The sequence below is a fragment of the Geotrypetes seraphini genome, chromosome 19 (genome assembly GCF_902459505.1).
Source record: "Geotrypetes seraphini chromosome 19, aGeoSer1.1, whole genome shotgun sequence".
Classification (NCBI taxonomy): domain Eukaryota; kingdom Metazoa; phylum Chordata; class Amphibia; order Gymnophiona; family Dermophiidae; genus Geotrypetes; species Geotrypetes seraphini.
Window position 1 is genome coordinate 35,288,101 of NC_047102.1, and position 21,891 is coordinate 35,309,991.

Genomic DNA, 21,891 nt, shown 5'->3' on the forward strand with positions numbered 1-21,891 from the left:
AAATGGCCTTTTGGATCAATCTGGAAATAGTGGCCTTGGAAGCATGAGCAATCTGCTTAAAAGAATAAGTCAGAACAAACAGATGGTCAGAGAGACAAAACTCATTAGTAACCGCCACATAACGTAAAAGAACCCTATACACGTCCAATTTCCTAAACTAAACTAAAACTTAACTTTATATACCGGGTCTTCAACCAGAGGAAGTTCGACGCGGTTAACAATAAGTTTAAAAATAAGCTAAAATACAAGAGGATTAATTTTCAAAATGTTTAGCAAATAGAAAAGATTTTAAAGATTTACGGAAAGATTGAAAAGAGCTGGGACACCTCAAAATTAAAGGAAGTTCATTCCATAATTGGGTAAATTTCCTCAAGATGCGATCCTGCAATTTGGAGCCAGAAGGCTGGAAAACAGGTAAACACACCTCCTGATTAACATGGAAAGCCGAAACTACGTTTGTCAGAAAGGAGGGGCTGTGCACAAGGAAATCCCAGTATCTGATATCTGTAGGAAGGAATCTCAACAAGAAAGAGCCTGGAGCTCCAAGACATGTCTCATGGAAGTAACAGCGATCAGAAAAACTGTCTTGAGCGTCAAGTCCTAGAGGGACGCATTTCTCAGAGGATCAAAAGGAGCCTTGGTAAGGCCAGACAGTGCCAAGTCCCATGAAGGGAACGGTGGTTTGAAAGGAGGTCTAATGCGAAGAGCACCTTTCAGAAATCTGGTGATGTGAGGATGAGATGCAAGTGAGGAAAAATGATCCTGGGCCCTGAAACAAGAGAGCCCAATCACTTGGAAGTGAAGGGACACTACAGTAAGGCCTTTATCAAGACCCACTTGGAGGAAGGTAAGAACCACCACATTAGGAGCAGCATATGGCTCTTCTTTCTCCTGGTCACACTAATGTTGGAAAGTCTTCCAAACCTTAGCTTAGGCAGACACAGTATTCACCTTCTTAGACTTGAGAAGAGTAGCAATGACTATATCAGAATAACTTTTGCACACTAAAGCCAGGTTTTCAGGATATGCATGAGAAAGTTTGCATGGCCACTGCCTCCACTGTATGCATATCTCTCTCATTTACTGTATATTTATTGATATCCTGAAAAACTGGCATGTTTGTGGCCCTCAAAGACTGAACTTAAAGCCTGGTTTAGCATAGATGCCAAGTTACCAAGTTCCAGGCTGGAGATTTTAGGACAGTCCTGGATTTCTGACAACTCCATCCTGGTGAATTATGGAAAATGTAGCATTGACTTCAATGAGCTGGATCAGGTACTACAAATCCCACACTGCTTTGGGATGTAAGCAGAAAGACAGTACTGGGAAAAGGTCTCCAACCTGGAACTGAGTAACTTAGCAGCTCTGATACAGAGAATCAGGCAGATGCCATAAGAGAACTGTATTGATCTGTTCCTCTGAATTAGAGATTTGAGAATGATTTTACATGCCGCAACATATGAGTAATATCAGAAAGATGGTATGTTAAGGAAAAAAAGGAGTATAAGAGATGTTGTAATTATGAGGTACCAGTAGATGGCAGCACCACAGGTATACCTGTATACAGTAGATATCGTAGCTGAATTAAGGGAACTTTTTCTTCCTTCTAAGTTAAACAATAGATCTACCAATAATTTTCTCTATCTAAAATGACCTGTGGGTCCATTTAAATCCTAATTTAAAATTGATTTTTTTTTTTTTTTTTTTAAAGTAGGAGATGCAACTTACAGCTTTTGAACAGAATTAGAAACATATAAACATGATGGCAGATTAAAGGCAAATGGCCCACCCAGTCTGCCCATCTGCAGCATCCACTATCTCCTCCTCTCTCTAAGAGATCCCACATGCCTGTCCAACATGCCTGTCCTGTCTTGAATTCAGACACAGTCTTTGTCTCCACCACCTCTTCTGGGACAAATGACGGGTTTTGGAAAGTCCGTCTGGGATCCTGGACAATCCTCTAAAAAGCAGACATTTCTGGGTTTTCCCGGACATCTGGTAACCCTTTTTCCTACTTACCAGACCTCTCCAAATGCACCCAAGCATCTTTCTAGCTTTCCCTATCGCCTTTTCAACCTGTTTGGCCACCTTAAGATCATCAGATCCTATCATACCCAAGTCCCGTTCCTCTCTTTCATGCACAAAAGTTCTTCACCCCCCTAAACAACGCTGTGTATGTCTTGTAGCAGTAGTAGTAAACTATTGTTTCCTTGGGTTTTTGCAGCCCAAATGCATGACCTTGCATGACTTATCATTAAATTTTAGCTGCCAAATTTCAGACCATTCTTCAAACTCTGCTAGGTCCTTCCTTGGTCACACCATCAGAGGTGTCTCTCTTTTCCTTCTCTTAGGGGGATAAAAGTAAATCTTTTAAGCAATTTAGTCATTCTTTCTCCTTCAAATTGACAGAGCTCTGGAATAACTTGCCGCTTTCGTTAAGAAGCTTAGGCCCCTTCTTATCATTCAGGAAGGCTTTGAAGGGAATTCTGTTCGCCGAACACTTTGGAAATTAACTACTTCTACCTCTCCTGCTTTAGTTCTTTTCTCGTCGAGTTCTTTTGTATTTTTCCTTTTCTTTGATGTTAACCGAATTGAGCTCCAAAGTGGCTGATGACCCGGTTTATAAAACTAAGTTGCAGATATTGGGATCATCCGCAAAGAGGCCAATCTTACCTGATAGCCCTTCAGCAAAATCACTTTCAAAAATGTTAAAAAGAACAGGCCAAAGAACTAAACCTTGAGGCATAACACTGGTAACATTCCTTTCCTCAGAAGATTGCTGATCAGTTCTGTTGAGCTGGTGAAGTGCAACTCATCCAACGAATAGAACAAAATGGAACAGAGCAAAAAAAAAAATCAAAGCCAAAACAGAGGGTCTTTCATGATAAATATAATTCACTAAAGACTCAAATTAAGACTTGAGGGAGATTCTTCACAGGACAGAAAACATAGGTCTCGGCACTCAAAATCAAAAGCTGTACCAAATGTCACACCTAACACTAGGGGTCACTGGCATATAAGGATTTAGGTGGAACAATGAGGAGATACTGCTTTTGGATGTTATAGTCCTTATGCCAGAAACATTCTAGGATTGTAAGAGTCCTCACAATTATTTATTTATTCAGTTTAATATACCATTCTCTTAGTGAAGCTCAGAACAGTTTACATGAATTTATTAAGGTACTCAAGCAATGGGGGATTAAGTGACTTGCCCAGGGTCACAAGGAGCAGCATGGGTTTGAACTCACAACCTCAGGGTGCTCAGGTTGCTGAGGCTGTAGCCCCATTCTAGAAATCAAAATGTAGTAAAAGTGAGCCAAGTGAGCCATTGTGACATCACCGATGAGGTTGGCTCTTGGGCATTGGTGGAATGAGGCATTATGATGTCACAATACCAGCTCTGGTTATCAGGGGCTGAAGCTTTTCACACTATTTATTTAATCAATTTTCTATACCGTTCTCTCAGGGAAGCTCATAACGGTTTACATCAGGGGTGTCCAACAAAATATTTTTATTTTCTGTTTTGTGATTACAATATGTCAAATTATTTGGTTTAGCACAGGCTTACCTTGTTTCTTATTTTAGTTTTTTTATTTCTAAGCAAAATATCCGTAGATCTGGTTGGTTTTATTTTCCTTCAGCAAATGCATGTCATTACAAAAAATGTTTGGATAGGACCTTAGCATTCCAAGCAGGATTCATGAATTCCTGTTTGAATCTTCTCGTTTCTCCATTTCTTACTTACTGTCAATTTTGAAAAGATCTTAAAACCCACTTATTTATACAATACATTATTGATTTTCATATTATCATGTAGTTATAATGTACTTTTAATCTTTTTATCCATATTTATTTTAGTTTATATTGTGTTTTCCTTATTCATTAGTTTTAATGCTTGTATTAGTTACCGTACTTAGAATTTTATTATATATGATGTTATTATTATATTGTATGCCGAGTACCTATTGTGTAAACCGCTATGAACTGCTGGTTAGGCGGTATATAAAAATAAATGATTATTATTATTATTAAATTTGAAATGTGAATCCTGCCAGAGTTGGTGTTAGACAGCAAGCATGAACTAGGACCTAAAAGAGAGGAAAAGTCTTTTTTATTTATTTTGTAGCTGGCGAGAGGTTGGAGAGGTTGTATCCCTATACTTCTACCAAGACTAACCCCCTCCTTAGCTGGCGTGCAGCATGAGTTTTGGTGGTAGTGGCAGCGGCGATTGATCCGACACTCACAGAAGTCCTGTGAGCATCGGAGCCGCCACCGGCACTGGGGCCCACCCACACTGTGCGTCAGCAAAGGAGGGGGTAAGTTTCTTAATAAAAAATCTGGCCCCCGACTTAGCCTGTGTTTTTAGATTTCGGCCCCTAAAGTTGAAAGGGGATAGATTCCGTACAAACGTAAGGAAGTTCTTCTTCACCCAGAGAGTGGGAGAAAGCTGGAACGCTCTTCCAGAGGCTGCTATAGGGGAAAACACCTTCCACTGGTAGGGCTAGTCTCAGTTAGGGTGCTGGTCTTAGACCAGAGGGCCGCCACATGAGCGGACTGCTGGGCATGATGGACCACTGGTCTGACCCAGCAGTGGCAATTCTTATGTTCTTATGTGATTTGAGTTTGACACCCCTGGTCTAGATAAAGATCTGGCAGTGGCCTCACTGAAAATTCAGGTGGTAGGCCTTTCATGTTTTCGAGGGCACAGAGGCGCCAATTCGCTTACTGCTCATCCAAATGTGACCAGGTTTATGAGGGGGCACTTTATTTGCATCCTCCCTTTTCAATGTACTTCCTGCTTCTGCAAGGGCAGACCACGACAGAGAGAAGGTTCTGGTCTGCATCAGACATCTTATGCTAGGGCCCTGTACAGACACATGAATTATAGAGGGGGAGGGGGAGGAGAGGTGAACATGGGAATGAAAGACAGAATAGAGAGAGATATGTAGGCCTCTGGAGAGAGATATTGGTCATGGGAAGGGAGTGGGGAGGCAGAGCTGATGGATCCAGAGTTGGTGCACCCATGGGGAGGGAGAGGCACTGATGGTGCATCTGGTGGAGGGAGAAAGAACAAGACGGAAAGATATTGCGTATGGGAGGGAGGGGAAGAAAGCTGTTTGGTCTAGGGAGGGCAGGGGAACAAAGATGTTGGATCTGGGGGGGGGAATGGAGGGAGAGATGTTGGATCTGGAGGGGGGGCAATGACCCTTATTGTCCAGGGGACCAGATCGCTTTCAGTTTACCTTTGCCCTTTATCATTTTGGTCACTCTTCTTTGAACCTTTTCTAATTCTGCCATATCTCTTTTGAGATACAGTGACCAGAACTGGGTTGTGTGCATTGGCATTTAGGCACCCAGCATTATAAAATAATGCAGAGCCAGATGTGCGCGCAAATCCTAATGGGTGCCAATTAACTCCAGTAATTGGTTATTAGCATCAAATTATTGATGGCCAACTGCTCGTTAGCCAATTAAATTGCACATGCATCTCGGGAGCGCGCCCAAATCTGGATGCTATATATAAAATCTATTTCATCTCTAAATGCCTCCCTTTTATCATGAGAGTGTGAATATTTAATAAGATTTCCTTCTCTCTAGATCGCTCTTTCTGTACATGACACCTTGTGCTGATCATTATACTGGATTAATTCTGTAGAAATGATGGTGGCAAAGGAAAGAGAGTGACTTTCCAGTCAGAATGTCCGTCTTGAAATGGGGATGATTCACAGAGTACTGTGTGTTATAGTTCTTTCGACCCAGCTGGCTTTCATTTCCTTTCGTTCTATTGCCGGGACGTTCTGTGCCATTACTACCTCTCAAAAGAGCCTCGAGAGGTACGTCTAATGACCAGAACCAGTGTGTATTTTTATTTCCCTTCCATTATTCCATCGTGCAGTTTGAAGAACTCTAGCAGCACTTTGCAGGTTGCAATTGAAACAGGAAGCAATGCATTATCCAAGGAAGGTGGCAGGCATATAATTGTACAATTACATTGAGTTAAGACTTGAGCCGATGAAATATCATTTTTCTGTTCTATCAAATAAGGCATTTGGAAGGGATTTTTCCATGTAAGTGTGCTGTTTTTAATTAATCTTGCTCATTATGAGAAGCTGCATGTGGCTAATGATTCTACTTTTCCTAAGACACCCCAATAAACCAATATGACTTAGAGCCGACATAGGGCAGAATGAACCTTTGAATTACAGATTTGTTTTATGCATAGGTTTGCTGTTTTAATGAAACCCATGAATACATGTTTACATTGGATAAGTGCATACTCGTACTCCTGGCGGAACTCTGCGCAACTGCGCAGTGCAGAATTTGTGAAGAATTCCCTAGTTCTACATAGAATTTGTCATCAGCACTCCTCTCTCTATGTGAGGCCCATATCGCTGCTGGCAACATCTTTGGGCAGCCTTTACAGGCACTGCAGAATTCCCTCTACCACACTCCTGACCTTCATGATGTCACTTCCTCTTTCTTCACAGGTAGGACCATGGTAGAAGGAAGCCTGCAGAGCCAGCAGCAGGCTGCCTATTGGAATCGACATTGCTGATGTACATAGGGGGAGCCCTAGGAAGAGGAGCACATGCAGGGCCAGGGCCTCTATTTGGAGTAGATGCCATTTGGAGCAGAGGGAAGGCAGTGTGTAAGAGATCCTGGCTGGGGAGAGGGGGGTGGAATATAAAAAAATAAGATATGCTAGTTTGAGGTGAGAAGGGGAGAGAGAGATGCTGGATTGGGGAGAATGGGGAGAGAGTGGAAACTGATGGTTGGGGAGGATAGGTGAGAGACAGTGAAATGCTCAGGAAGGATATGCTGGCTCAATGAGACAGGGGAGAGAGAGATGCTGGCTAGGAAGAGATGGGGTGATAGATGCTGGCTAAGAAAGGATAAGGGGGAGAGAGAGATTGGCTGGGGAGGACAGGGGCGAGACAGTGAGAGATGCTGTCTGGGGTACAGGGGTGAGAGAGATGCTGACTGGGAGGACAGAAGTGAGAGAGATGCTGGCTGGGGAGAGAGGTGCTAGCTCAGGGGTATGGAAGACATAATGTGAGATTCTGGCTTGGGAGATGCAGACTTGAGGGAGAAGGGAAGAGAGGCTGGCTCAGGGGTAGAAATCCTGCACACTGAGAGACACAGAAACATAGAGAAGAGATGGGGACTGAGTGTAGAGACAGGGCTGGACTCAGAGAGGGACAGGCATGGAGAAGAATGCTTGACAGGGAAAGAACATTGAGACAGGGGCATAAAAGGGCTGCTAGACATAGGAACATTGCATGAAAAGGGTGATTCTGACAGAGGGATAATGGATGCAAGGGAATGGAGAAGGACAAAGAGGGGAGAAGCTCAGGGTAGAGACAGGGGGGTCAGATACTGGGCAGGACAGATAGGGACAAAATGTAAAAAGAACAGACGTCTGGTAACCCTAATCATGCGTCCTCACTTGCTGGGGGCCAGTGTTTACATTTGCACCACCTCTAACATGCTCCACATTACAATGACTCAGCACTTTTGGGGTTTTTTTACCTTCTAGCTCCTCCTCCAACATCACCTCAGGCTGGTACCTAGGTGCTCTGGTCCCCTCCCAATCCTGCCCACAAGTTGCCACTGGGATTACTGTCACTCTGGATACTGTGATATCACAGATGGCAAATTACCTGGTTCTAGGCTGGAGATTTGGGGACAGTCCTAGTTTTGAACATACACTCCAAAGCAGTGCCTGATTCTGTCCAATGAAATAAGGGCTGCAAACCCCATAATGCATCAGGATAGGGTGGTCAGAAATTCATAACTAGCCTAAAACCTCCCGAATGAAACTGGATAACGTGACATCTTTGATATTCTGAAATAAAAGGGCTGCATTATAGCCAGCACCATTTCATGAATGCAACTTTATATTTATAGACTGGTCTAGCTGCAGACTTTCTAGTCTGGTGAGCTAATGAGCTGATGAAAAGTAGCTGGTTTGAATCCTGACTGGGACTCTTCCAATCCCTACATATGGTGTCATACTGACAGTTTTTAACACAATTAAAAACACTTTCTTCTAACAATTTCTTCTTTGTCTCTGAATTGTATTTGTTTATCAGATAGCATGATTAAAATATTAACAATATGTTGGGGGTTTTTTTTATATAGCATCTTCTTCAGTCTGAAAAATAGTCTCAGTTGGTCCCAAAGAACTTGCATCTTCATATATTCATTAGCCTTACAAAGCTTTATCTCTAACAAACTACTGTGCATATTTCTTTGCAACTGCATAATACATTATGGGCAATAGATGTTGGTACAGCATCAAATAAATGCAAGTTACATAATTAAATACATATATTTTATTTTTGGCAGATTAATAAAGCATTTTTTTTTTTTTTTTTAAACTAGAAGCTTTAAAATCCAATAGTGAATTTTTAAGCCCCAGATGATGAAGTAAAGCTCAGTACACAGTATATCGTGTAATCTTTTGGTCCAGAGGATGACTAATTCTGTCAATATGTTTTTCAGTCTTTTGGTCAGACTCAAATACATCTTTCAGTCCCCTGGTCCATGGTAAAGAACAGCTTGTGGTATCCTGGACAAGGGATACAGTATGTGTTACAGTCTCATGGGCAGGGAAATGTGGAGAGGCACTTTCGATATGATGTCGAAATCCGAGTTTGGATGTCTTGGAGAAGACGCACAGAAAAAATCCAGTACCAAACATGGCCATTTTCAAAACTGCAAATTGTCTATCTTGTTTTTCCGAAAATGTCCATTGAACCATTTTGTTGAAAAAAACCACGTCCAAAAGAAAAAGGCGCAAAACAAGCCATTGGAATGGAAATGGGGACCAGCATTTGTAGCACACTGCACACACAGTCATCCCAGCAGAGCACCTCAGATCTCAGGTATGGTTCGATCACTTCGCCTTTCAGATGGGACTATTACTGATGTAACTAATAAAATTTCCCAAGCATTTTGTGATTATTTTGCAAGTCTTTATATGGTTGATTCTTCTTCCCAACCTTTTCTTGTACAGGATTATTTAGAGGATGACAAAGGGCATGGAAAACCTTTCATAGGCTGAACGGCTGGAGAGTCTGGGGCTTTTCACCCTGGAAAAGCGGAGACTTAGAGGGTACATGATAGAGATTTATAAAATCATGAGAGGCTTAGAGAAGGTGGAGAGGGACAAATTCTTCAGACTAGCGGGGACATCAAAAAGAAGGGGTCATTCAGAAAAATTGAAAGGAGACAGATTCAAAATGAATGCTAGGAAGTTCTTCTTCACTCAGAGGGTGGTGGACACCTGGAATGCACTTCCGGGGGAGGTAATAGGACAGCGTACAATATTGGGTTTCAAGAAGGGATTGGATGACTTCCTGAAGGAAAATGGGAATTGCAGGTTATAGATAGAGGGCTACATTACAGGAAATTAAAAGATTAGGGAATAAAAGATTTAGGTATAAGAGTACTTACAGGTCATGGACCTGGGGGGCCGCCGCGGGTGTGGACTGCTGGGCACAATGGACCTCTGTTCTGACCCGGCAGAGGCAATTCTTATGTTCTTATGCTTCTTTGCCTAAGTTAACACCGCAAATATTAACTTCTTTAAATGCGCCTATTAGAGGAGTAGAAATCCAAAAAGTTATTAAATCTTTATCTACTTGTAAGGCACCTGGGCCAGATGGATTTACAGGGGAATATTATAAATTACTTGTTAATCATATTCCAGTTACATTGATATGTTATTATAATCAATGTGTAGAAGACAATTCTTTTCATTTAGGAGCTACTGATGCTCTGATAACATTGATCCCAAAACAGGGTAAAAATCCTCTGTTGGTAGAATCATATCGTCCAATTTCATTACTCAATGTAGATCTTAAGATATTTGCAAGAGTGTTGGCAGATAGACTGGCAGTTCATCTGCCTATGCTGATAGGGGAAGAACAAGTTGGTTTTATAAGAGGTCGTCAATCAGTTTTGCATGTTAGAAAAGTTTTAATGGCATTAGTGACTGGTCATACAAAAGGAATTTCTGGTCTGTTGGCTAGTCTGGATGCAGAAAAAGCTTTTGACCAAGTGGAGTGGTCATTTCTCTTTTCTGCATTGTCTAAAATCGGAATTTCTGGATGGTTCTTAGATAGTATTCGAGTTTTGTATGCTAAGTCAAGGGCCTCTATTTTGAGTAATGGCACTTGTTCATCTCCTTTTACTATTTCTCGTGGGACTCGACAGGAATGTCCTCTTTCTCCTTTATTATTTATAATATATATAGAACCTCTTTTACGTACCTTGAAACGAGATATTCACATTACTGGGATTCGGGTAATAGATCAAGATTTGAAAGTATTAGCTTTTGTGGATGATTTGATGATTATTTTGACTGATCCTGAGAATTTTTTACCACATCTTGATGCAATATCTGAATTTGGATTTCATTCTGGATTTCGTCTGAATTATCAGAAATCTGTAGCCCTTCCTTTCAATCAGTTCTTGAAGGAACATTGGAAAGGAAATTTCCCATTAACTTGGGCAAGTGAAGCAGTTACTTATTTAGGGATCATTATTCCACAAGATATTACCCGTTTAAATGATCTTAATATTCAACCATTATTGAATAAGACCAAATCAACCTTATTAATATGGAGACATTTTCCTATCTCTTTAATGGGACATATTGCTCTTTGTAATATGATAATTCTTCCTCAATGGTTACATATATATCAAATGTTACCATTGCTGTATTCTAAAGTAGTAGAATGTCAATTAAATAAATTGATACGTGGGTTCCTTTGGATGAGAAAAAGACCACATATTACATTAAATCAGGTGACTTTGCCAATAACAAAGGGAGGATTGGGTTTATTACAATTGAGGCAATTTGTCGAGGCTTATTATATGTGTCACATACATGATTGGTTTCTTGCAACATCTTTTTTTGCCTGGACTTCAGTAGAGTTAAAATTATGGAGGCCTTATCACTTTAGTTATCTTTTACATGCTTCTGAGATGAAGACTGCTATTCTGAAAAATCCTTTTCATTTTTTAATTGTTTCTTTGAGAACCACTTGGCGAAAGATATGTAATCGATTGAAGTTCACCTTCAGGGATTCCATATTCAAAGATTTTTAAAGATTTTATATGGTCTTCTTTCTGATATCACCTATCATGAAATGGGTTATAAATTTATTTGTAGAATATATATTGCTCTCTGGCGTGCTTATAGGGCAATTTTTGCTACATTAGGCTCTCGTTTGAAATGTGGTCACCCTAAAGCTAATTTATCATGTTTTGGACATGTTCTTTGATACGCCAATTTTGGAATGTTGTTTTTTCTAAAGTTGAGCAAATGTGGGGAATTGATTGGCATTGCAATAGTTATACCATATTTTGGATTTTTGATGTTAAGCGACCTATTCCAAGAGGCCTCAAAGGCTTTCTTCAAAGAACAATCTTATCAGGTTTGAAAGTCATACTTTATCTTTGGATTGAACCCTTAAGACCAACATATAGTCCTTGGCGTTCTAGAATGTTACACAGTTTAACAATGGAAAATATGCAATTATCAGAATAGGACACTAGACAGGGGAAGACATTTTTTTTTTACTATTTGGCAACTTTATTTAGATACATTAACATCACACACTCACAGTCGCATATTATTTAATATTTAATTACAGCTCTAAAATGGAGGAAAAGGGGAGGGAATTGGGAATATTTGCTTTTAGTGATAATGTTTATTATATATTAACTCTGTAAATTTTGTTTTTCTTCCTGTTGTATTTGAATTGATTTTTTTTTTTTACTATTTTGTTTGCGTTTGAAATTTAATAAATATGATTTACATTAAAAGATCCCAGGTACATACCTCACCAGAACCCCCTTATATCATATTGTAAGGTATTAGCAGGCTTAATCCCAGAATATCTCTTGGAATCATTTACGTTCAATAACTCCAAACATTCCAGGAAATCAGACGCACTATTCTCTTTTCCATCTGCTAAGGGTTGTAAATTTAAAAGATTTCAACAACGTCTGCTGTCCTTTCAAGCAGCATTATGGGATAAAGATTTGAATCTCTTAATTATGTCGACTGACTCTTATCTACAATTTTGACGTGTTTTTAAAATGTAACTTTTTTACTGAATACTTTGGAAATTAGGCATGCTCTGCCTCTCCTCATCTTTTCTACTCATAACCATTTGTGAACCGCATAGAATTTAGCAGGAATTATTATTATTATTCTTTATTCTTATATACCGCCATACCCAGTGAGTTCTAGGCGGTTTACATCAATTAGCAAATGATCTGCATTGAATAGCAGATTTACAACAAAATTAGAAGTAGGTTTACAAAATTAGAAGCAGATTTACAGCATAATTAGAAGTATTTTTAACAGCAAATTGCAGGCTGAATTACGATAAATTACAGTGATTTGCCGCAGTCAGCCGTGAAATTACAGCGATTCTTAACTGTCTGCAAAGAGGGCAGGTTTACAACAATATTACAGAAATTGCAGGTTTGATCGAGCTAGGTAGGGGAGGTAGAGAGTGGGGGAGGGAGGGACTGGTGAAGGGGGCAGGGGTGGGGTAAGTGTCATGTGAGGTGAGGTATAAAAGTGAGTTTTATGTTATGTTTTGTATGTTGAGCCCTCTAACACCCACCACCAAATACCTACTCTTCCCAGCAATACATCAATAGCCTTTATGCCTTTAAATGTCACCTATATGATGATCACACCTTTTACCACAAGTGTAGTACTGTAGTTAGAATGGGATATAGGCCTGGGACAGTCTACTCCATCTGCAGCTAGCATACAGGCAAGCATAGAAACATAGAAATAGACGGCAGATAAGGGCCACGGCCCATCTAGTCTGCCCACCCTAATGACGCTCCCCTACCTTTCTCTGTGAAAAGATCCCACGTGACGATCCCATTTGGCCTTAAAATCAGGCACGCTGCTGGCCTCAAAGTGATCAAAATGTGTCTATTTTGAGAATTTATATCTGCTGTCTATATTTTGCACTATGGCCCCCTTTAACTAAACCACGATAGTGATTTTTAGTGTCGGCAGCTGTGAGGGGCATTCAGCTCAGCTCCCTGCGCTAAAAACCTCTATTGCGGTTTAGTAAAAGGGAAGGGGGTATATTTCTCTATTTTTGTATAGTTGTCACTGAGGTGACATTACATATTTTAGTGTCATCTGCCTTGACTTCTGAAAAAAAAACCGAATACAACTGATAATTAACATTTCTCTGTGTACAGTGTGCTTTGTGTTTTTAAAAATTTTATTGTTGGTAGATCATTTTGACTTGGTCATTTTAAAAGTAGCTCGCAAGACAAGAAAGTATGGGCACCCTTGCTATAAAGAGTTTTACCTCATGCAAAATTGTCATTTCTTTTTTTTTTTTTATAAATCTTTATTGATTTTTCAAGCTACAATTGTGCAACAAATGAATCACAAATATGGGTATTACAAACCAAGCACAACAAATGTATAACATTAATGCTCTATTATTTTATCCCCTCCCTCCCACTCAATACAAATTTATTAAAATCTTCATGAAACTATTCATAAATTCTTATATCAATACCATTTCCATCCCCCCCCCCCCAGGATGTGTATGTTTACATGTCCACAAAATGAAAAATGATTCCTCTTTACAATATTTAGCCAATGGCATCCAATCAGATATAATTTTTACAAAAAGACTCTCTTAAACAAGAAAGGATGTCCCAAATGACATCCAATAATGTCCAGCACTACACACATCTATACCTCAAAACATCAAAAAATGGAGAAAAGACCTGAGTGTCTAATAGGGGTAACAAAAAAACTTCTTGTTAGCATTTCTGGTCTGCTGGGTTCACAAAAGATGAACAGTCCTCCATCACATTACACACAGAGCAGTGCCCGCATTTAGTATGACCCACCCTCCCACTCCCACCATACTGCACCGTTGTGGATTCAATAGCTACTCGATTAGTAGGGCATAATATATCTTGAATAGTTTTATTGCGAGAAAATGCAGACATCACAGTACATTCTCTAAAGTAAGAATGCACTGACAGACAATACATACTCGCTTGTTGAGAATATGGGAGTATGCATGTAATTTTCTGATCATTCGATTCTTTGGTCTCTTTTTCTCTGGCCTCCTCTCCCTAAAAAATCCCTAGATTGTCCATCACTAGCAGAGGATAAATCAGACGATAGATGAAACTGCACTGGCTGCTTACTATTCCCTTGATCATTTGCATTAACTGGTTTCAGCCATGTATACACATAACCTTCTGAATAGTCTTTTTCATCTCTCTTAAACTTCTTAATCTTTTGAAGTTTAGATTCAATTCGAAATTTCTCTGTCTTGGATTCCAATAAATTTAATTGAACCTCATAATCTGCATTCAACTGTAAACTTTGTATCTGAGATGTTAGACTAATCTTAGATTGAGCAGTACGGATCGATAAAATCATTAAGTCCAAAGAGCAGCGATTAAGTATAATGTTTCATTGAGAAACAAAATCTACATCATCAATGTACATTCTTGGGGCCTTTTGCATCCGCAAGCCCCTCGGTATAATTTCTCGTTTGCAATAGTCCACCAAAGAAGCACTATGCAGTTCTTATTTAATTAAATTTTTCTTCAATAACCAAATGTCATCCCATTGAGTAGATGCTAAAGTACTTGAATCCCCAGTAAATAATGTTGATGCTAGTAGTGTAGTTTGCCATTCATTTTCTGAAAAATCCCAAGCCAGATTGCCACGTATTGGCCATTTTATCTAAAATTTCTTGAATAATTTTTACAAAAAGACTCTCAAACAAGAAAGGATGTCCCAAAAAATATATATATCTTACCACATGACATCCAGTAATGTCCAGAGTGTTTAACCGCTGTGCCTAGTGCTCATGCTCCACTGTGCGGGTTGTTCCTGCTTTCATATCTCAGCACTACTACAACAATCATTTTGAACACTACATTTTCAGATACGTAATGGTAGTTTGATTTACTATTAAGTACTGTAAAGAATTAAGAATATATTTCCACTTATCTTGGAGTTTTTGACCAAGGATGTGTCTACTGGTCTCAAAGTTGGGATTTTGAGACTGGCTTGTCTATATGGGAAGTTTTTTGTTACTCCTATTAGACACTGAGGTCTTTTCTCCATTTTTTGATGTATTGAGGTATAGATGTGTGTAGTGCTGGACATTATTGGATCCCAATCAGATATTACATCATCCAGAGTACGTATGCCCACCTTCATCCAATGTTTCCAGATGATCTTAAACCCGCCAATTTGAATCTTGGAGTTAAGCCATAGGGACTGACAGGCGGTCTTATGAATTGGAATGGGTGTTAAATTATTTATATATTTTAATGTCTGCCACGTGTCCAGCAAAATCCTATTGTCCTTATATAATCTTGAAAACTTGATGCTCAATACATGACTTAATCTCAGTGGAGACAGGAGTTGCCATTCCAACCACAGCCAGTCCGGAAGATTTTCCATGAGCTCAGGGAGGATCCAATCCATACCCTGACACATAATATAGGCTTGATGATACCTATAGAAATTGGGAAAAATTTACCCCACCCGCCTCAATTGGTTTTTGCAAAGATGCTAAAGCAATTCTCACAGCTTTCCCCAGCCAAATAAATTTAGTCAGAATACTGTTTAACTTTTTATAAAAGGACCCTTGCAAAAACACTGGCAACATACTGCAGAACTCAGCCGATTCTAATGAAATATAGTGTGTCGTGTCCTGAATGAAGTTGATGTAAAATGTTGTAAATATTTCCCATCGCACCACAACCCTACCTTGCGAACTGAATAAAAAAAATGATGTGAGGTTTTTTCAGTTCATAATATACATAAATAAGACCAAGTCCCTTTCAAAACTCTGATTCAGCTAAATGATTGTCCTCGTGTCGAAGAGCTGTCTACATTGGCAAGGGCAGATTCTCGGGAAAAGGGAGCTGCTGACTTTTCCCGGAACCTGACCAATTTGGCTGTCCCTGAAGAGGCTTCTCTCGGTGTGTGTTTTAAGATGAACTAGACGTTGCATGTTTTAACCCCTTTATGAGTGCTGTGAGGAAATCCCTTCATAGTTATATTCTGGTGGCTCATCATTTCTTTTCTTTAGTCACACCAACCTTTGACAGTTGTCATCCTGAAGTACCACAGACTAGGTAGGCTTTTAAATTATCCAAAATAAAGACATGAGTATTTTGAAAGTTATAAGTAAAAACTGGTTGTGTTCTATTATTTAACAGATATCACTTTTGGCATAAATTTAGAAGCATAAAGGCAGATAGAGGCCAAATGGCCCATCCGGTCTGCCCATAAATTTATGCATATATGACCAATTTGCATATACAAATGTTTAGTTTAGAAGTGCTGTTTGGGTTTTAGACATGCATAAATGTCTAAATCACCATTTTACATAAAGCTTTGATATACACCTTCAACTGAAAAATGTACATCTGGCAAGAGGGCATGGTGTGGGTATGTTTAGGGTCTGGCCTAAAAAAATGAACATGTGTTTCCTGTTTTGGAAAAGGAACGCATGACTGCATCCAAAAAGACTGCTGCTGGGATTTACATCTGCTACCTGGGACATCTAAGTTCTGATGAGTGCTCCCCTGGAGGAATTACATGACGTAAATATGCAAGAGTCGAGTCTCTTTCATTTGAAAGGAAGCTCTGGAATGAGAGGGCATAGGATGAAGTTAAGAGGCGATAGGCTCAGGAGTAATCTAAAGAAATGCTTTTTTACAGAAAGGGAGGGAGTTATGTGGAGATAGAGGTGGAGGTAGAGGTGGTGGAGACAAAGACTGTGTCTGAATGTAAGAGGGCCCGGGATAGGCACATGGGATCTCTCGGAGAGAGAAAGGGATAATGGTTACTGTGGATGGGCAGACTGGATGGACCATTTGACCTTCATCTGCCATCATGTTTCTATGACCCCTTAATTCCCTAGTGCAGTGGTCTCCAACATTTTCCATGTAAAAGGCTGCCAAATGGACACATAAGGACATAAGTAGTGCCTCTGCCGGGTCAGACCAGAGGTCCATCCCGCCCAGCAGTTCGTTCGCGCAGCGGCCCATCAGGTCAAGGACCTGCATAGTAATTCTCTATCAGTACCCTTCAATCCCCTCTTCCTTCAGGAAATCATCCAATCCTCTATCTATACCCTTCAATCCCCTTATCCTTCAGGAATTCATCCAAACCCTTCTTGAAACCCTTTAGCTTACATTGTTCTATCACACCCTCTGGAAGCGCATTCCAGGTGTCCAGAGGCCACCAAAAGATTTTAGGCTTCAAATGTAATTTTAAATATTAATTTTGATTCTACAAGCATACCACAGATGCAAGCGATGAAGCTGCACACAACACAGCCACTTCATTGCATAGCTGTCGGCCCATCGTGGGGCAAAGTAGCACAGACCTTTTCTCCAATTTTCAGACTTATCAAGCCAGTATTAAAACAGGAGGTATATGGTTTAGGGTTACCAGACTTTACTTTAGTAAAATCCGGACCCCTAGACCTGCCTCCAGGCCTTCTATCTGTTACACCCCAATCCCGCCCTAGCTCCACCTCCCACTGCCTGCTTTCACCGAGCAGGAGGAAATCCACACCGGCCCAACACGATTTAGAGGAAGCTTTTCAAACCCGGACAAAGTGCCGTCTGGACCCCTGGACAAGTCCTCGAAAAGAAGGACATGTCCAGGGAAATCTGGATATCTGATAACCCTATATATGTTCACCAGCAGCCAGTAAACCTGTGATTCCACTTTGCTTAGATTTTGGGGGCTGAGCAGGAACAGAGATGTACCATTGGGAGATTGATTCCGTTTCCTCTGGGACCGTGTTTGCGACCGTCTGCGGTATATTCCCCTGCCTCCTCGTGGCTGTCCGGTGATTTGTCTGCCTCGACCCTGATCCCCATCAGGGTCTTCTGATGTAGATGTCTCTTCACTGTTTATATTTTCAGAAGACTCTCCTGATGTAGTTAATCTAACATTCTAAGTTTTATAATTTGCACTCATCCACTTATATACATATTCTGTTTGGTAATCTTTTTCATCTCTTTGAATTTTTTCAGCTTATTAGTTCTCACTTCTCTTCGTAATTTATCCATTTTGTTATCAGACTCAACTAGTTTATTTTCAAAATCATTATTTTTTCTTGCTTCTACTAACAATTCTTCGTGCTTCATTTTTAGTTCACTAATCTTGGTTTGTAAAGTCTTAATCAATAATAGCATTAAGTCTAAAGAGCAGCGGTTCAAAATTTGATTCCAACTTGTAATAAAATCATATTTATCCATAAACATTTGTGGGGCAGTTCTCATCCTCAATCCCCTTGGAATGATCTCAGATTTTGCAGTATTCTACTAAACTTGCACTTTGTAACTCCATTTGACCGGTGAGTCTGACCTCGGAATCGGGAAAGATGGTAGAGGCGCTGATAAAGGACCGCATCATTGATCACCTAGATGGACACGGTCTGATGAGGACCAGCCAGCATGGTTTCAGCAAAGGCAGATCTTGTTTGACAAACTTGCTGCACTTCTTCGTGGGAATAAACAGGCAGATAGACAAGGGCGACCCGGTCGACATTGTATATCTGGATTTTTAGAAGGCATTCGAGAAGGTTCCGCATGAACGACTACTTCAGAAAATTGCGAGCCATGGAATCGAGGGTGAAATACTCACGTGGATTAAAAAGTGGCTGGAGCCTAAGAAACAGAGAGTGGGGGGACAATATTCAGACTGGAAAAGCGACACTAGTGGGGTGCCACAGGGCTCAGTGCTTGGACCCGTGCTCTTCAACATCTTTATAAACAATCTGGACATAGGTACGACGAGCGAGGTGATTAAACTTGTGGACGATACAAAGTTATTCAGAGTAGTGAAAACACAGGGGGATTGCGAAGATCTGCAAAGTGTCATAATCAAGCTCGAGAAATGGGTATCAACATGATAAATGAGGTTCAACGTGGATAAGTGTAAAGTGATGTATGTTGGTAACAAAAATCTCATGCACGAATACAGGATGTCCGGGGCAGTACTTGGAGAGACCTCCCAGGAAAGAGACTTGGGAGTTCTGATTAACAAATCGATGAAGCTGTCCACGCAATACGTGGCGGTGGTGAAAAGGCAAACAGAATGCTAGGAATGATAAAGAAGGGGATCACCTCACCTGGAGTACTGCGTCCAGCACTGGTCGCTGTACATGAAGAAGGACAAGGTACTACTCGAAAGGGTCCAGAGCAGAGCGAATAAAATGGTTAAGGGGCTGGAGGAGTTGCCGTACAGCGAGAGATTAGAGAAACTGGGCCTCTTCTCCCTTGAAAAGAGGAGACTGAGAAGTGACATGATCGAAACATTCAAGAAACTGAAAGGAATAGACTTAGTAGCTAATGACAGGTTGTTCACCCTCACTAAGGTAGGGAGAACGAGAGGGCACTCTCTAAAGTTGAACAGGGATAGATTCCGTATAAAGTAAGGAAGTTCTTCTTCACCCAGAGTGGTAGAAAACTTGAACGCTCTTCCAGAGTCTATTATAGGGGAAAACATCCTCCAGGGGTTCAAGACAAAGTTGGACAAGTTCCTGCTAAACTGGAACGTACGCAAGTGAGGCTGGACTCATTTAGAGCACTGGTCTTCGACCCGGGGGCTGCTGCGTGACAGATTGCTGGACACGATGGACCACTAATCTGACCCAGCAGCGATAATTCTTATGTTTGGGGCTTTCTCATGTCTCGCACCTATCAAGTTTGTTTCAATAATGATCTTCCAGGTATTTGGAGTAATTCATCTGGCGTTCCGCAAGGTTCACCATTGTTCCCATTGCTCTTTAACGTTTATATGTCATTAGGTGCGCAGTTGTCCCAGCTGGGGATAAAGCTGTTTAGTTATGCAGATGATTTTATGATCATTATTCCATTTGCTATTTCTCTTTCTGAAGTTATTCCTAAAGCAACAGAAGTATTAGGTCTAATGGAGCAATGGATGACTGAATTTAAACTGAAGCTTAACTCAGAAAAAACAAAGATTTTTGTAGCTTCACCGCGCCCGTTTGATACTATATCATCATTGCGTATAAATAAATTCAGCTATCCTATTCAATCTACCATTAAGGTTTTGGGAATAATACTGGACCAGGGCTTGACTATGAAGAACCAGGTGGACTCTTTGGTCAGAAAGGGTTTCTTTACTCTTCGGAAGCTTCGGTGCATTAGGGTGTATTTTGATGTTTCATCATTTAGAGTTTTGGTACAGTCTCTTATACTAAGCCAGCTTGATTACTGCAATATTCCCTATTTGGCAATTTCCCAGAAGAATATGCAACGATTGCGAATAGTACAAAATGCAGCGGTCAGGCTGATTTTTAGGTTGAAGAAATATGATCACGTAACACCCTTCTATCGAGTACTGCATTGGTTTAAGTTTGGTTGCTTCCGTTTTAAGGCTTTGTTTGGTTTAGCTCCCAAATATATAATTGAGTTTTTCTCTTTTGCAACGAACAGACATAAGAGAAACTCACATCCATATTGTGTTTTTTTTCTCCTGTTAGAGGATGTAAACTTAAAAAACATCATCAAAATCTTTTTTCATATCAAGCAGCGTTATGGGGTAAGGATTTAGAACAATTGCTTTTGCTTACTGACACTTATGGGGAATTTAGGAGACATCGAAAAACATATGTTTTCGAAGTATTTAGGCAGCTAATTTGTAAAAATTTTATTATGCACTATTTTCATCATTTTAGTGTCTCTAATTATTGGCTTTTAACTTTTTTAATTCTATTCAACTTCTTTTGTTTTATTTTTAACTATTTTAAACCGCATAGAACTTTACGGCCTTGCGGTATATAAACTGATTAATATTATTATTAGTCACAGGTAAGAAATGCAGCTCTCCTCCTGCAGACTCATGGCTGCACAGACGCTGGATATGGCGGTGGTCTTAGAATAACAAGAGATAGAAGATCTCTATATATTAATTGAAATCATTTTGGAAGCTGGAGAGAAAATGGTGGCCATGCTCTGAGTCTGAAGCAAATGCAAGTCATTTTGGACGGATCTGGGTCTTCCCTTACAGTTTTGGTAAAATTTAAGACCCAACTATAGGAAAAATATGGGTATAAAGGAGAATACAATTTGTAAAACACACTATCAAGCTATAATCCACCAGTATAATCACAAAAGATAAGGTGCACAAAAGCCAAACTCATCGGGAGGAAGGAAGAAATGTCAGCAAGCTCCAACCTTGGTAGTCTATTGAACTTTAACTCAGCACCAGCATAAAAAAACTTACATTCCCATTCCCAATATAAAAAAAAACCCATACACAGTACTTAACTGGTAATGCTGTAGAATCTCCTTGTGACCAACAATGACCAGTGTTTTACTGCTTCAGGGCACTTACTTGGACCACCCAGTAAATACAGACCCACCATTTAGAGCATGGGAGTGGGGCCCTGGTTTTCTGTCCTTTCTCTAACCTCTTGGTCTTGTCGCTTTAATTGTGACCAGTGGGGAACCTGCCAGCAGACTGTGAGATAAAGGTTAGACCTTCGATTGATAGGCATAGGACAATTTTGCAGTATCTGGGGTCACAGGAACAACTGGAGTTAAAAATATGCTGAACAAATATTGACAGCAAAATCAGGTTCTCTGAATTGGTTTTTCCTCTGAGAATGGGGATATTGGCAGGCATGGGAAGGATGAGTGGACTTCTGTAACAAAGCTTCACACCTTCTGGGGCTGAGAGGGATGGATGTGGACAGAAGTCCTGTCCTGCTGCTAGTGTTAGACAGCTGCAACGTTCATCTATGGATTTATTATTGTAAAGTCATTATTTTTAGAAAGAACATCAAAGGTATGAGT